Below are 15,818 nucleotides of genomic sequence, written 5' to 3' on the forward strand. Positions count from 1 at the left end.
TAGTGCCATTCTGAAACATGCATCTATTCCTCCATTTCCAGATTTCCCAAAAGAGAATGGGTAGGATAATTCTCCATGCAGACTTTTGAGAACTCCACCACTATATACAATCTACAATACCTATATGTTGTATGTATGTGAAACCAAAATATGTAGATAGGCGTTTCCATACCTGGATTGTGTGCTGACATGTAGGGAAAATATGACAGTTATTTTCCAACGCCTCTTTATAGATAAGACAGATGTCAGGTCCATGCCACTTTTGCTTTGTAAGTTGTCCCATGTAATATTTTTGTTATGAAAAACTAACCAAGTAAATAGAATGATTTTATTTGGTATAAATTAGTTTTCTAGAAAGCAAATAAAACATATTTCTTAGTCAGTAATGTATCCTAAGAATAGAGAGAGGTATATATCTACAACTTGGATGTTCTCATTCTTCATCTTCCCTGTCCATACTAGTTTATCATGATTACCAGCATGACAAATCCTAAGTTCTTTCATCCCAACAATGATGCGATCCCATTCCAGGATCCGGTGACTAGGTAGGTCCATTTCCTGCGGTCTTCTAGACTGGCTATGGTCCTCTAGATAGAGTAATAACTTGACTCCAGAAGAATATGCCTCTTCTATTTAGATAAGACAAGAGCTATTTTGGAATCATATCCGAATTTCCAATACCCAGAATGTGGTTAGAGCCTATAAGGATGTTGTGTCCAAAGCCAATGTTCCAAGCCAGATGTTGTAGGAAGATCTTAGTGACTCTTTTGAAGCTGAGCCAGATAGCCGATCCATTGGACAAACCAATGGAGCCTCTTCAGAACCAACTAATAAAATTCATATCCTTCAAATATATATGTTTGATGATAAAAATCCATGTACCTGTCCCAAATATACCTCTCCAAAGTGACTTAATTAATAATGCCCATCCAAATTGATGAAGGTCAAGAACACACCATCCCCCAATGGTTTTTGGTAGAGTAAACCTTGATAATTTGGACAAGTGAAATTTCTTATGCCCATGACTACCACCAAAATAAAATTTGTCATAATACGTTTGAGTGAGTGGATGATGTCAGTGGGGATATGATACAGATGGGTCCACTATACCCTGAGTTGGTTAAGGACAGCTTGTGTAAGGATGACCCGACCCCCCAAGGATAAATTCCTATACTCCCACACAGAGATCTTCTTGAAAAATCTGTCAATAATGTAAGACCCATCTACATTTTTATAATTGCAGGTTTTGATATGGTAACCCAGGTATTTCATGCCTTGTTAAATCAACCCAGCTTTAATTCCAAACAGATTTTTGATATAGGCAATTATATCCAAGTCTCAATTCCCATGGTAGATGATAGATTTGTGAGCATTCATAAACAGACCAATAGCATTTTCAAATTTCCTAAAAATATGGAAAAGGCATAACCATGTAAAATGATGCAACATGCCCATAATGAGCATGTCGTCAACAAAAGAAACCATAAAAAATATTGATGTTGTGGCCCATTCTCAAAATCTGGAAATGATCATGCTCCACCACTTTAGAAATATGCAGCCTCAAACCATCCATAACTAGGATAAATAACAATGGTGACAAAGAATAGCCTTGTCGTAGACCACGTCTAGCCCAGAAGAAATTTGTGGGGTATCCATTGATGATCACAGAATAATCCACATTTATCTCACACACCATAATCCATTGTACACATTTGTGATGTAAACCAATTTTGAATAGGACTAGTTGAAGATACCCCTAATCCAGGTAGTCTAAAGCCTTCCTCAGATCAACTTTTAGTATGGCAGCATTTAGATTTTTAGAATGTATCGAATGTAACCATTCTTGTGCATTTGTAACAATGTTTTGAATTTATCGACCTTGTAGAAACTCGTGTTTTTCGGGGGATATATGGCGCGAAAGAGTATTTCGCGAACACCCAAAAATGGTTTTAGAGGTCACCTTGTAGATTAGGTTGCATAGTGAGATTGGTCTAAAATCTTCAAAATAGTTAGGAGGATGTCGCTTCAAGATGAGGGTGATATAAGTGGATTTTATGTGCTGGTGAACATATCCAGAGAGTCTAGATTCCTCCACCACATGCAGAAGATCATCTTTGAAGAGATCAAAAAATGTGTGAACAGCTCCACGGTCCACCCATCTAGTCTTAGGATTTTATTGCCCTTGAAAGAGTTAAGGATAGAGAGTAATTATTCCTCAGTGACACAACTGTAATAAACATCAGTTGATGCTTGATCAAACATTTTTGTGTACTGCTCAATCCCCCAAATGAGATCTTCAGCGACAATGTTGTCACTGTGCTCATATGCCTCTTTAAAATGACTAATCGCAAAATTTGAGATATCCTTATGTGATTATATATAGTTTCCATCAGCACCTTGAATCCACCATATAGATTTTTTTATGAGTATCTGGTTTGAAAAATGATGGAAAAATTTTGTATTTTTGTCACCCTCCTTTATCCAGATAGCCCGGCTCTCAAGGATTCTTCAAAATCTAAGAGTTGATTCCTTTTTACTTCCAACTCCAGAATATGTGAGCGGGTAGCTTCTAGAAGATTATTCATGGCCATCAACGGGAGGAGAAGGTCCAGTTCACTTTGAATGTCCTTAATCTCTTTTTTCATGATTTGGATTTTTTAGTTTTACCAAATTTTCACTTCTCTGTGGATAGTCTCTAGTTTGTCTATTATATGATCCATAAGGGTGGCAAAAAAATCCCACACATGGCACCATGTATCCCTTACCAGAGAATTAAATTCCAAATATTCCAACCATGTTTTGTTAAATTTAAATGGCATGCCCAAACACAACATCGACGTTTCCCAGAAAAGTGTAATAGGTCTGTCATTAGATAAAACATTACTGATAATTTTCGTCTGCACGTCCCCAAATGATCTATCAATTGTTCATGCATTAGGAAACGATCAATTCTCTTGCAGATATATTCATCCCCAGCACATCCATTGTCCCAAATGGGTGCCATTTCCTCGGGCAAATGTCCACATAGTTGTATGCTACAAGAGCATCACAGAACACACCCGCCAAGGGGTCAATCTTTCTAGTATGAGCCCAAACTTCCTCCATGGAAAAGGTATAGTTTAGATCACGAGAAATGATGAAGGAGGCGAGCTCCATTATACCAGAAGAAAACAGACAATTCCAAAAAATAGACCTATCTTTGTGTGGAGCATAGGTATTTAGAATATGAATACAACGCCCATACCATGGACATGGCCTTCAAGGAGAACGCGAGCAAAACATATGTAAGCTTTGAAAATGACCCATCTAGGGTCCCAAATAGCCACTAAACCACTAGAGAGACCCACAGCCACAATAGCTGTCATGTGCCATTCTGAGGGAATTTTTTGGAAATACTCTATAAATTGTGGAACATAGTGCATGAATTCTTACAAGAGAATGATATGAGGGTGGAGAGAGGAGAAGGGACTCTCGACGACCTGGTATTTTGGGTCAGCCCCCAAACCCTGAAAATAAAATGACGGAATGAAATTCATGGAGACACCTACTCAGGTAGTCGTGCTCTGATGGCCCGTGGGGGGGGATGTTAGCAATAGGCACATCAACCAAAAAATTGTCCAATGGGGAGGAAGGAGGATGAGGCCTAGGATGTCCTCGGAAATTCCTACTTCTGCGGTTTTTCTTCTAGCTAACAGTGATGTTACCAGCAGAGGTGGGGCTGATGTGGGGGGTAGGAGAGCTAGATAGCTTGTGGATGGTAAGGGTCCTCAAGTCCAAAGATTTTTTGTTAAGAAGAAAGTCCAGGTCACCTCCCACTGAGTTGGTAGTTGATCCCAGTAGCAAGTTGGTTGGAGTGACACTTGTCCTAAGTCCTTTAATAAAATTAGTGAAAAGGGAGGGCAATGAGGAAGGTACGTATGTGATCTGGGAGTTGGGGGTAATGTCAAGTGATGGGTATGGAGGCGAGGAAGGTGGAGGAGCTTCCAGGTCAGGGTGGATTGAACCTGGAGATTGTCTTTTGGAGAGTAAAAAGGACTAGAAGGGGCCGAAAAATCTGGCTTGGGTGAAGAAATAGGAGAGGAAGGAGCCAAAATGGGAGACAAACCATTTAGTGAAGAGTCAAATGTATGAGAGTGGGGAGGATAGGAACCAAGAGGAATACCTGTATGTTGATGAGTAGAAGTGCCTTGTCGAAAATAATGTGTAGGTTGGCCACCCCCATGTTGGGATTTTGAATATGCACTAGAGAAAGCTTTGCCATGTAATCATCCTCCCAATCGATGTGGGAATTATGCTAATAGATGTCCGGTATGGTGACAGAAAGAGCACCGAAAAGGAATTCCCCACAAGTCTAGTCTTTGACGAAGATGTGTTTTGGCCAAAAACAAATCAATATGATCTCGAAAGTCACCATGGTATTCCTTTTCGATCAAGATCCCAACCACCCACATGTCTAGAGCTCCCAAGAAATGTGGGTCAACATAAACAAATTTTCTAATTGCATTTCCAATATCCATAAAATCTTGTTTCATCCAAAGCTCAATTGGCAGGCCTGGTAATTTCACCCAAACGAGTTTATTTTGCGGCATGTTATGGAGAGAATTGTATCTAATATACAAGTGGTGAAGCGCAAGGAAGCTCTTCCCATTTATCCAAGGCATGATTTAACCTTTTCCAAGTCTTCCTCACTAAGGAAATCAAAACTATACCAACATTTCAGGAGCCTTACAATAGTCGGCATGTAACCCAACAATGTTTTCCACTTCTTCTCAACCCAGTTCCTCATATTTGGGTTAGAAATTTCCAAGAGATACCACCTTATGACCAAGGCACACTTCTGAAGACTGGAAATCATGTCTGGTAGAATTAGCATTATCCAAAGATAATGCAGGTGGTGGGGAGGAGGTTTTAATAGAATGTTGATTGTGCTTTGAACATTGACCCCATGCAGCCCATGCGCCACCTTATGCGAAGTGGGATGCATGGTCACCATATGGAGGGTGGGTCTCTCGCAAAATATTGTGCCAAGTGTCTAAGGAATCTGGGCCACCATGGTGAACAACATCAACAAGTTAAAAGAGGAATGACTCAGGCTCCATCATGGCTCGAATGAGGACCTTATTGGCAGATGAGTTGGAGAACTGATTAGCCATATAGCCCAGACCATGAAAACATAGTAACCAGTTCCTAGAGGGATGTTTGACAACAATAAATGAAAATAGACAGAAGGGTAGTTGAGAAAGGAATTAAAATATGTCAAGAAATAACTCTTATCTCCTCGAGGACAAAGAGGAATGTTCATGAGGGAGAGGACACGAGCGGAGAACAAACTCGCGTGATGTTAAGATTAAAACACACCATCATAAATCCATCGAAATCGAGTAAAAAGGCTAATGCTAACACGGGGAATAAAACTGAATATAAAGGGTGATGTACCATAATCTCGGAGCACATGGGAAAGTGTCCGAAATTTAGGTGTTGGTAGTGGGATGTGCTCGCAGAATTAATTTCCACCAACACTCATTGGAAAAAATCACCCATTGGAGAGAGGGTCAATAATAGTAGCAAGAAAAATAATCTGGTGAGAGAAACAAAGCTGACTGGCCAGTCCAGGAAAGAACATACTAGGGAATGGAGAAAGATAACAGGTGCCTAGCTACAACTGCAGAAACAACAATAACAACCATAGCAAGACATCCAAAAATTACAATTCCTAAAACTACAGTTTTTACATGGTCGGGTGATATAGTAATAGCAAGGTTAACGTTCTCGAAAGGTAGAAAATATGTTAATGAGAAGACTAGGTTCTACCTTTGAGAAGAGATCTGACTAGGAAGCTCCAAAAGTATTAGGCCCAGTAATCATTAAAACACTGTCGTAGAGGGTGGAGGTGTGTATAATATATACATATGAGAATGTAGATAGAAATTGCAAAGATAAGTATAATATGACAATGTACAGAGAGCAATAGGCAATATATAAACATGTTATTTAAACCAGCAGCCAATATATGAAGATAGTGATATAGAGATAGATACCATGCTATTACTAGACCCCCACAGTGAAAGAAAAGCTAAAATGTATACACCTATATATAGTTTGAGATAGAGAACACTAATCCAAACCTCTATTGTTTTCCCCCTTTGTCAGATCCTCGACTCAGGGCTACTCCTTATGTGCCCCTCAGATCTTTGGTTGTTCCATAAGCTCCCTCATTGACTTACTTGAGATCAGAATCTTCAGATTGTTTACTAGTGTCAGCCAAGTTTGACGCACGGGTTCTACAAAATTCGTTCCGGCCAGCACGTGGCGCGATCTTCTTGTCTTTGGTTAATAGTTTGTTCAATGAATGAAGATGAATGCTAGGGGATTTGAGTGACTTCCCAAACAAAGAAAATATTTTCTTATATTAACTTTATTCTTGTTCCATCGTGTTGTTTTCCAGAAGTAAATATGACACTAGGGATTTAAAAAAACTATTGATCATATGAAATCAATCTAAAACGGGTCTACCAACTTTGGAATTGATTTGACAGTTTTAGGAAGTGAAAAATTATCTCATGGTGGGAGATTTTGGTTCCATGAAGCTTTGATATTTAATTTATTTATTTATATTTTTCATTAAAAATGAGACACATTTGGAATACTTTTATTTATTGAATGTAAATTATTTGGTAAAAAATAATAATATAGATATATAAATTCAGGTGGGAATTTAACTGAATTTTACTTTATAAGTGTTTAATAGTAGATTAATGTTAATGTAAATTTAAATAAAGGGATGGATTTAAAAGTAAAATCGAGAAATTTATTATCATAGAAAAAGTTTTATTTAATGATAAAATGTTGAGGAAATTTTCATCATTGAGTAACGTTTAATTTCATTGATGGTTGTTGTTAGGGCCTAAGTTTGGTGTGCCTCTAATCAAGGAAAGGTGACATCCTCATTGCACCATTTTTGATGTTTATATCACAAATAATTCAATGTAATTGAGGAGTTGGTAGAGGGTTGAGTAGTGGGTCAAGGCTTCAACGAAACCAAGATGATAGAAAAAAACAAGATTTGGAGTTTCCACTATGGTGCATTGGTTTTGCACAAGGGTGGCTTAGTAAACAAGTGCCATGAAGGTTGTGTCACAACCAACCATACCAACTTGTCCAAGCAAGGAAGAACCAAGGTAGGCGAGAATGCACATGAGCTCGCGGGTGGCACAAGTGCCACAAAGGGGTGGCATGACTAAGGAGCACACCGCCAAGAACGAGTCCAAACAAGTTGACCGAAGTGCCAATGGATCTAATGGAAGGTGAATTTCCTATGGTTGGACTGACAAGGGTGGATGAACATGGAACAATTTGAACATTGGAAGTCCCCACAAACGAAAGTAGTGTTGTGGATGAGACTCTTGAAGAGACTAGATGACCCAACTGAATGGAAGAGTCGTAAGGCATAACGTAACCAAAAGGGACGAAGTCACATATATATAAAGGACACACACAATGGATGGGGAGAAGAAAAACACATCAAATATATAAGTCAAGGGATAGTTGGGAAAGTCGTAAGGTGAAGAGGAGCAGCCAAGCATTAAAAGGTAAAGATGAGTTGAGGTAGAAAAATGAAGAGCAAGGGAGCTTAGGTGAGTTTTCACTTGGCATACAAACCAAGTGAATTGATAGGGAACTAAAGGGAGACATGAGTAGGGTAGAGATGACTCATTGGGTCAGTTAAGCTGAGGGGGATAGGTTTCTAGGAAAGTAATAGTTGTGTTGGCTTATTTGTTCTATTAAGGGTTAAGCCTTTGTGTTGGACCCTCGTATACAGAAGTTTTACATTGTTTAATAAAATTAGAAGGTTGGAGGGTTTTTCATGCAAATTGTGTATTGTGATGATGATGTTGTTAATAATGTAAATTATTTACATTTATTGCACATGAATGTAGTTAATTGAAGTATTGTGATAACAATTTAAAAAAGTAAGAGAAAAGTAATGAAAACATGAATTACAATAGGAAATTTCCTAGATAATATAGTACTTGTTATTTGGTCATATTTTTATTCTTGGACTATAGTAGTCATTTAAGTTAATCATTATTAATTTTGTCACTTGTTATCTAGTCATATATTTTAGTCATGGACTAAATTAGTCATTTAAGTTAGTCACTTTTAGTTTGGTTACTTATTATCTAGTCGTATATTTTATCCCTAGACTAAATTAGTGATTTAAGTCAGTCATTTTTAGTTCAGTCACTTAAAATTTCTGAAATTTAGTAGTAATTCACTTGAAATAATTGTGATGACTAACTTTTTTAATCACCTAGTCACTAATTTCATCATTTTCTACTAGTGTATAATATATACCATAAGGTTTCCTCTCCTCCTCTTGGCTGAAGATAACACCTATAGCAACATATGATGCATCCATGGATATGTGGAAAGACAGTTCCCAGTTTTTTCCACGTAATACTGGTGTTGTTGAGACTAGTTTCTTTAGACCTGTAAAAGTCTTTTCATATTTGTCAGACCATTTGAAATCAACATTTCTAGTTAAAGCCTATAAAGGAGCATCAACTTGTCAAAAGTTTTTAATAGACCTATGATAATAGCCTGCATATCCCAAGAAGTTACGTACCTCTATCTGAGTGCAATGGGTAGGCAGTAAAAGAATTACCTGAATCTTTGTTGTATCTACCTGTATCCCTGCTACAGAGATATAATGTCCCAAGATTACGCCCTCGGTCATCATCATGTTACACTTGACATTGCTTAAACATAATCTGGTAGCAATGCATCATTCTAAGACTTTTTCGAATGTTTGCAATGCTTGGTGGAAGTTATCCCCATATGGAGTAAAGTTTTCCATATACACCTCAAGTTATTCATTTATCAAATCAGCAAAAATGTTGAGTATATCTCTTTGGAATTTAGCTGGGGCATTACACAAGCCAAATAGTAATACCCTTTATGCGAATGTACCCCACGGACATGTGAAGGTTGTTTTGTCTTGGTCTCTAGGGGCTATCTGAATTTGGTTGTAGCCACTGAAGCTATCTAGGAAGGAGAAGAATTGCTTCCCTACCAAAGTATCAAGGACTTGATTGATGAATGAGACGAGGAAGTGATATTTTTATGTTGCCTTCTTCGATTCCCAGTAGGGTTCATAGATACGCCACTTCCCATTTTTCTTTTGGATGACCACTAATGGAGAGACCAATTTTCTCTCTGAAATAAGATAAATGAAGTTCACATGTAGCAGCTTCTGTAACTCTTCTTTCAAAATGTCCTTGAGATGTGGATTCAATCTTCATTGAGGCTGTCAGATGGGTCGAGCCTCCTTCTTCGTATATATGTGGTGTGTACATAGTTTTTGGTCTATACCCTTCATGTAAGGATAATCCCAGTCAAAATCAACTTTATATTTCTACAGGAACTGTATGAGCTTTCACTGTTGGTCGTCATCCAAACTATCATTAATGTTTAGAACTTTGCTTGGTTTGATCTCAATAGGATTTTTGTTAGGAATGATGGTCATCTAGATATGTTGGTCATCGATATCCTTAAAAGGATCTTCCATGGCTTCACTGTCAAGGATTTATTTCAAAATTTGATGCTTTATATTGCTCACATCAGCTGTCTCATTGATAAAATTGTTGACAATGTCATCTTCATTCTGATCTTTGAATTCCAGTGCCTCTGATACTGTGAGTGGTGAGTGGATGCTTTCCTCTAGGTATGCTGGTGGTTGTTTACATATTTTTACAATGGGCAGACTAGAATTGGCAGGAGGATATAACACAAGATTTTTTACAGCATCCCCCTTTGTAATAGTCATGATGCCTTCTAGGCAACCTATATAAGCATCAGATGTCACCAGCTAAGGTCGGACTAGAATCATAGGATTCCCATCCAATCCACTTTTTGGGTTTATGACAAGAAAATCTATTGGATATTCCCATGAATCAACAAAAACTGTAATATCCTGTAAGTTCCCTTATGGCCTTACCACCGAATAATCAGCCAGTTCTAATAAAGTTGTGGTTGGTTCCAAGGTTGTAATACCATGTGCTTGACAGGTTTCTGCTATTAAAATATTAATGGCTGCACCCAAATCAGCTACTGTATTGGGAAAAGAGCAGACATATATTTGAACTGTCATTATGGGATTTCCAGGATCTTCATATTTTACCAGAGTTTCCCCTCCCTAAAATAAACCAGATAAGGTTCCTACAACGTGAATGGTAGGTGAAGTTTTTGTTTTCCTTACAGGTTTCTTTACACATAGCTCTTTGATTGTTTTAGCATAGATGGGAATATCTTGAATGGCTCGGAGGAGAGGAATTTTAATACAAAGATTTTTTTTGTTCCTCTACAAGATCAAAATCTAGGTAAATATTGGTTTGGGTATTGTTAACCTTTCAAGGAACGAGGGAGAAGTGACAGTAACTTTTTCGAGGTCTTCACAATGATCTATCTCTTCTCTTTAGTTTAGTTCAGTATTAATTATAGGTGGTGGTATATGTACAGGTGGGGTTTCAATTTCAATTGATGGATGATCCATGTTTTCCCCAAGGGTGATGATATGCCATGACCTCAATCTAAGTTCATTACATTCCTTTTCCTCAATCTCATAATCTGAGGTTTCGATAATTTGTACCAACTGGACCGGTCTATTATTAGGATTCAGATTCGACTGAGCTGGCAATTGATGGTGCAAAAGAGGTGGAGGATTTTGTTGTAATGTATATGGAGTTAATAGTGTAGGTTGAGGTTGAGGACCTGTCCCCATAGGTGTATTGGATATCCTAATGGTCATTGCCAATTTGGAGACCCATTCAGATTTTGATAGGTGCAGGCAGGCCATTGGGATTGCCCTACCAAATAGGAGTAAAAGGAGAATTTGGCCATCCATTACCTAGAAAGGATTGAGTTGGCTAGGATGGCATAGGGAATGATTGGGTTTTCAAATTTAGGTAAGGTGATTGGCCTTGCCATGCTGCACCAAGCTTTTGTTGTTGATTAAACTGTGAAGAAGGAAAGAACTGGGATGCGTCCTGTGACATACCTGTAGGTTTAGCTTGCCAGTATCGACGTTGGTTCATCAAATACACTAGATCTATTTCTTCTTCTGGTTCCTTGAATAATGCTTTCAACCCCGACAGTGATGGACATTATTCAGTGGCATGATATTTGGTATAAATAGCACATGTTTGGACCATGTCTAATGGACACTCCCATTGGGTGTGCTTCTTTTGAAAACGTGGACAGAATATGGCCAAGTTTTGTTCAGCTAAGGCTTTCTTTTGTTTAGCTTGTAAGATGTCTAGTTGTGTCATGAGGGTGCCCAGGATGTCTGTTTTGAAATCTTCCAGGAGGTTACCAATCTCCATTCTTGTTACACCTCCACTATGTGGTTTTCTTCCCCTTCTCATGGGATCTTGGCTTCCTGCTCCTGTGTGTGTGCTTCCTCGTGAACACCTGATACACAAGCGAATGATTCATCATAATCTTCTTGAGAAATATCTCCTTTCCCCATTAAATTTAGAGTTTCTGACCATTCCTCTTTCATACCTTTAATTAAGGTAGCCCTTACGACTTCTTTAGGTAAGGTGGTGTGTGGAGATATCTGAAAATTATAATTAAACCGTTCGACATACTCTTCTATAGTTTCATTATCCTTTGCAGTCATCTTAAAGATTTCATATTTTAGCTCCCTAGTCTTGCACAAATCTTAGTATCTTGTGAGGAAGGAGGTTTTCATATCATCCCAAGAATTCATAGTTTGTCCACCCAGACCCATGAACCATCTTAATGTTTCTCCTTTTAGAGTAGAAGGGAACAATTTTAGCTTCTGGGGGTAAGTGGTGTAGTCGTATCCCCTAGTGAGGACATCAAACTGAAATAAGAAGGCGTCGGGATCCTTTGTGATCATCCTCTAAAAAGCTAGGATGGTCTGCAGAGGAATAGCCTTCATGGGGGCATTGGACACTTGATCAACTATGGGATATTCCAATGTTGAGGTTTGACCTTGAGGTGGTTGCCTCTGGTGCTAAACTACACGCACTTAAGAAATGGAGACCTTACCTAATAGGAAGACACTTCAAGGTAAAACTAGATCATGATAGTCTGAAATGCTTTTTAGAACATAGATTATCTTTAGAAGAAAAGAAAAAATGGTTCACAAATATGTTGGGTTATGATTTTTAAATAATCTACAAAAACGAGTAGCCAAATGTTGTTGTAGATGCACTCCCAAGAAAGGATCAGGATGTGGAACCATTGTTTTATGATATTTCTATTGTCTAACCAGATTGGATAAATGAAGCAAGGGATGAATGGAAGATGGATGAAGAAGTGTTGCCACACATTCAAAAGTTGCGGAAGATCCCAGTTCAAACAATATTTCCAGAACTTAACAAGGAAGGAAAAATCATATTAGAACTTGGAGCAGTCATAGAAATAAGAACCCAATAGCTATGAAATCGGTCAATTTCACGGTATCTCATCAAGTGGAAGAACTTACTCACTAAAGATTCCACATGGGAGGACAAGAATTTTATATAGAAGCATCAAGAACTACTCAAGTGTTGAGGACAAAATTTTTTGAAGGAGAGGGGCATGTTAGGTCCCTATACTACTAGTGTAACCCCTTATTGTTATTGGTACAACCCCCTTATTATATTGTCATGCCCATGTAGTCCCCATATTGTTATTATTGTGCCCTTATATTATTATTGTTATGTTGGCTCTGATTATATTATCACCCCTTATACTCCTATATATAGAAAGGAGGTCTTCCCATTGTATCAACCAAGAATTGTTCATTTGCTTAATGTAAAGGAGGTTTCCCCCTCTAAGATGTTGATCTATATTTTCTATCTTTTTGTGAGTTGGTTTCATAACATGGTCTCCCACTGCCTTGCCTCCCCCAAACGCTGTTTTTTTCCTTTTATAGCCTAATGCCACTCTATCGATTGAACGACTATTGTTCAATCCACGTCTTCTGCATATAAAGATAGCAAAAAGACAGTTGCTCATGATAGATTTATCTAATTTGTTACCAAGTGCTTTTACCCAAATTTAGTTGTTATTTCCTTTATCTTGATCCATAAAAAAAGATAATCATATCATGATAGATTCTAAATAAATCTATTTAAAAAGAGAAAACATACCTCCTTCCTTACCCAACACTACCATCTGCATTATCCTACCATGTTATGAATCAATATCATTGAAAGTGACCTTCAGATTGGATGCTTGATTCATCAGTGAATCACTTGTAATACACAATGGATTGATGATAGTATTGGAAATAATACTGAGAGGGGGGGTGAATCAATATTATCAACTTAATAACTTTTTCATTTCATACTCAAATTTATATACGCTACTTCAATGAAGGGAACTCGCGTGTGTATGAAACTGTTGTAAAGGAAACCACCGTATATCCAATGAACGTATGATTTAGTTAATTCGTCATATGTTGATCTTTAATCAGTGCATCAGTACTTAATTAACCATTTAAATAGTAACCATGTGTAGTAACAGTATAATAATCAATCACACATAAGCAACACACATGAACACCGAGATTTAAGGTGGAAACCCAATGTGGGAGAAAAACCACCTGCGACTGTCGTATTTGTCTTCTTTTAATATAAGAAAAACCTATTTCCAATTTTGTACTGATGAAGATTCATAACAGTATGCAGGCACCCACGTGCAGAAGGATACAACCTTCTCTCATTATGAAGCTTCTACTGGAAGGGAGCTACAACCCCCTAGCTCTTGTACTAATTGATATATTTACTAGTACATAGGTGCCCACCTACAGAAGGCTCCAACTTTCATTCATTTTCTAACTGCTACTGGAAGGGATCTCCAAACCCCTAGCTCTTATATTCGCTGATATGTTTACCAGTATGTAGGTGTTGGCCTACTAGAAGGCTATGACACTATCATTGCCTCTAGGGACCATGTTTCATAAATTTTTAGACTAGATACTCCTAGTAGACAACACCACAATCTGAAGGCCATGTTTCATCCAATTTTCATACTGGTACCATCAACAACTTTGAAGCTCAAAATCAATCACCATTGTAATACAACCAATCACTGAAAACCCATCAACACTGATGCAAATCATAATCAATCTATTTGAACATTCAAAACATTGTCACCAGAACATAGAGAAAAAACTAGAACTCTACATCAATAACAAGAACCATCTGCAACTTCAAACATCATATTTAATGATGAACCAGCATGTATACACACCTTCACCAAGGCCAACTAGCATATATATATACAAATAATAACCCTACGAATATCAAATCATTCAATGGAAAGTCATTTTAGGTCCCATTATCCTCATCCAACGTTGAATTCAAGGTGCACAAAATATTTCAGATCACATCATAATCATAACCCATGCAACATAAAATAGATTTCAGATAGAAGTATTCCTGAGAAACCCCTTTCACTTGCACACCTTGGCATTTTGATCTTCTTCTCCTTATATAGTTTTTGGCCCTTGTCAATACCTCGGACCAAAAAAACTTAGGACCCACGGTACTCTTGGATGGGATCAAATAGTCATTAATTCACTCAATATTGTGGGATAATACCATCGTATTGACCCCTAGTATTCTTTACTCTTGAATTTTCTTGATTTTCCAACATGTATGCTCCTTTCCTCTTGTGAAAGTGCATGTATACCTATACGCTTTTTTTGTTCTCGAAACCAGCGTGTATATGTTGTTTTGAAGAAGTGAACTAGCGTATGCTTCTTAAACCATTCTCTTTCTTCAATCTCTAGACTCTGATCTGTAATCCTTTATTGTTAACCAATTGCACTGTGATCTGTCATCTATGTGAGTTTCCATCAAGGGCAACACCTGTATGATAATAGCAATAATATCTCCCTTTGGACTTTATTACAACCACAACACCAAGATACTCTCCCCCTTTGACATCAAGGGAAAAGAGCAGACCAAGATATTCTCCCCCTTAGAGATGCACTATGATGTCCATGCTCCCCCTGAGCACATGTAGAGTCTCCAAAGATATTTTTCAAAAGAATAACATGACTCTATAACTCAACTAAGCCAGTACAGCTTCCCTAAGACCAATGACTCTTACATACATCAATCACCAAACCAAGTGGGGATACACCAACTTTGACTTATCCACCCAACCAAGTGGGGATATACCAAATGTTTATACATGACTGAAATAACAATTATTACACCATCCTTCCCATGCATAGCGGTGTTACAAATTAGGTATTTTCATGAACTTTACATCAAATAATATACATGACATTTTATAACAAGGACCAATGATCTAAACAAGTCCATGATAATCATCAGCAACTATCATCCACCATATATGATTTTCACCATAAGTATTTGCCAACAGCCTCAAGATCAATAACCTGTATATGTCAATCATCAAAAGAGTCACCTGAATCAAATAACTATGTGGATCAAGAAATATAAGTATCATCATGAACCAGGGTCTTCTAATATAATGCCAACAATGCATTATTAGAAGCATATGCTCCACCTGAACCTGTGCCATCTGTTCAATGTCATATCTGATCATTGCATTTTTCAATAAGAATCATTAAGGCATCATCATCAACCAGTTATTCATCAAATTATTAATAGCTTATGACGGCAAAAAACACTTCTACATATCATCAAAAAATTGTAATCATCATTACTTAGAACAAAAAAGATAATTGATAATTGATTGAAACATATCAAACCCCTTTCTCTGAGTCTGTCCCACCACTTTTTCCTAAAAACACCATATATGCAACT

The sequence above is a fragment of the Pinus tabuliformis genome, chromosome 9 (genome assembly GCF_031772625.1).
Source record: "Pinus tabuliformis cultivar Carrire ecotype Pingquan chromosome 9, CPIR1, whole genome shotgun sequence".
NCBI classification, from domain to species: domain Eukaryota; kingdom Viridiplantae; phylum Streptophyta; class Pinopsida; order Pinales; family Pinaceae; genus Pinus; species Pinus tabuliformis.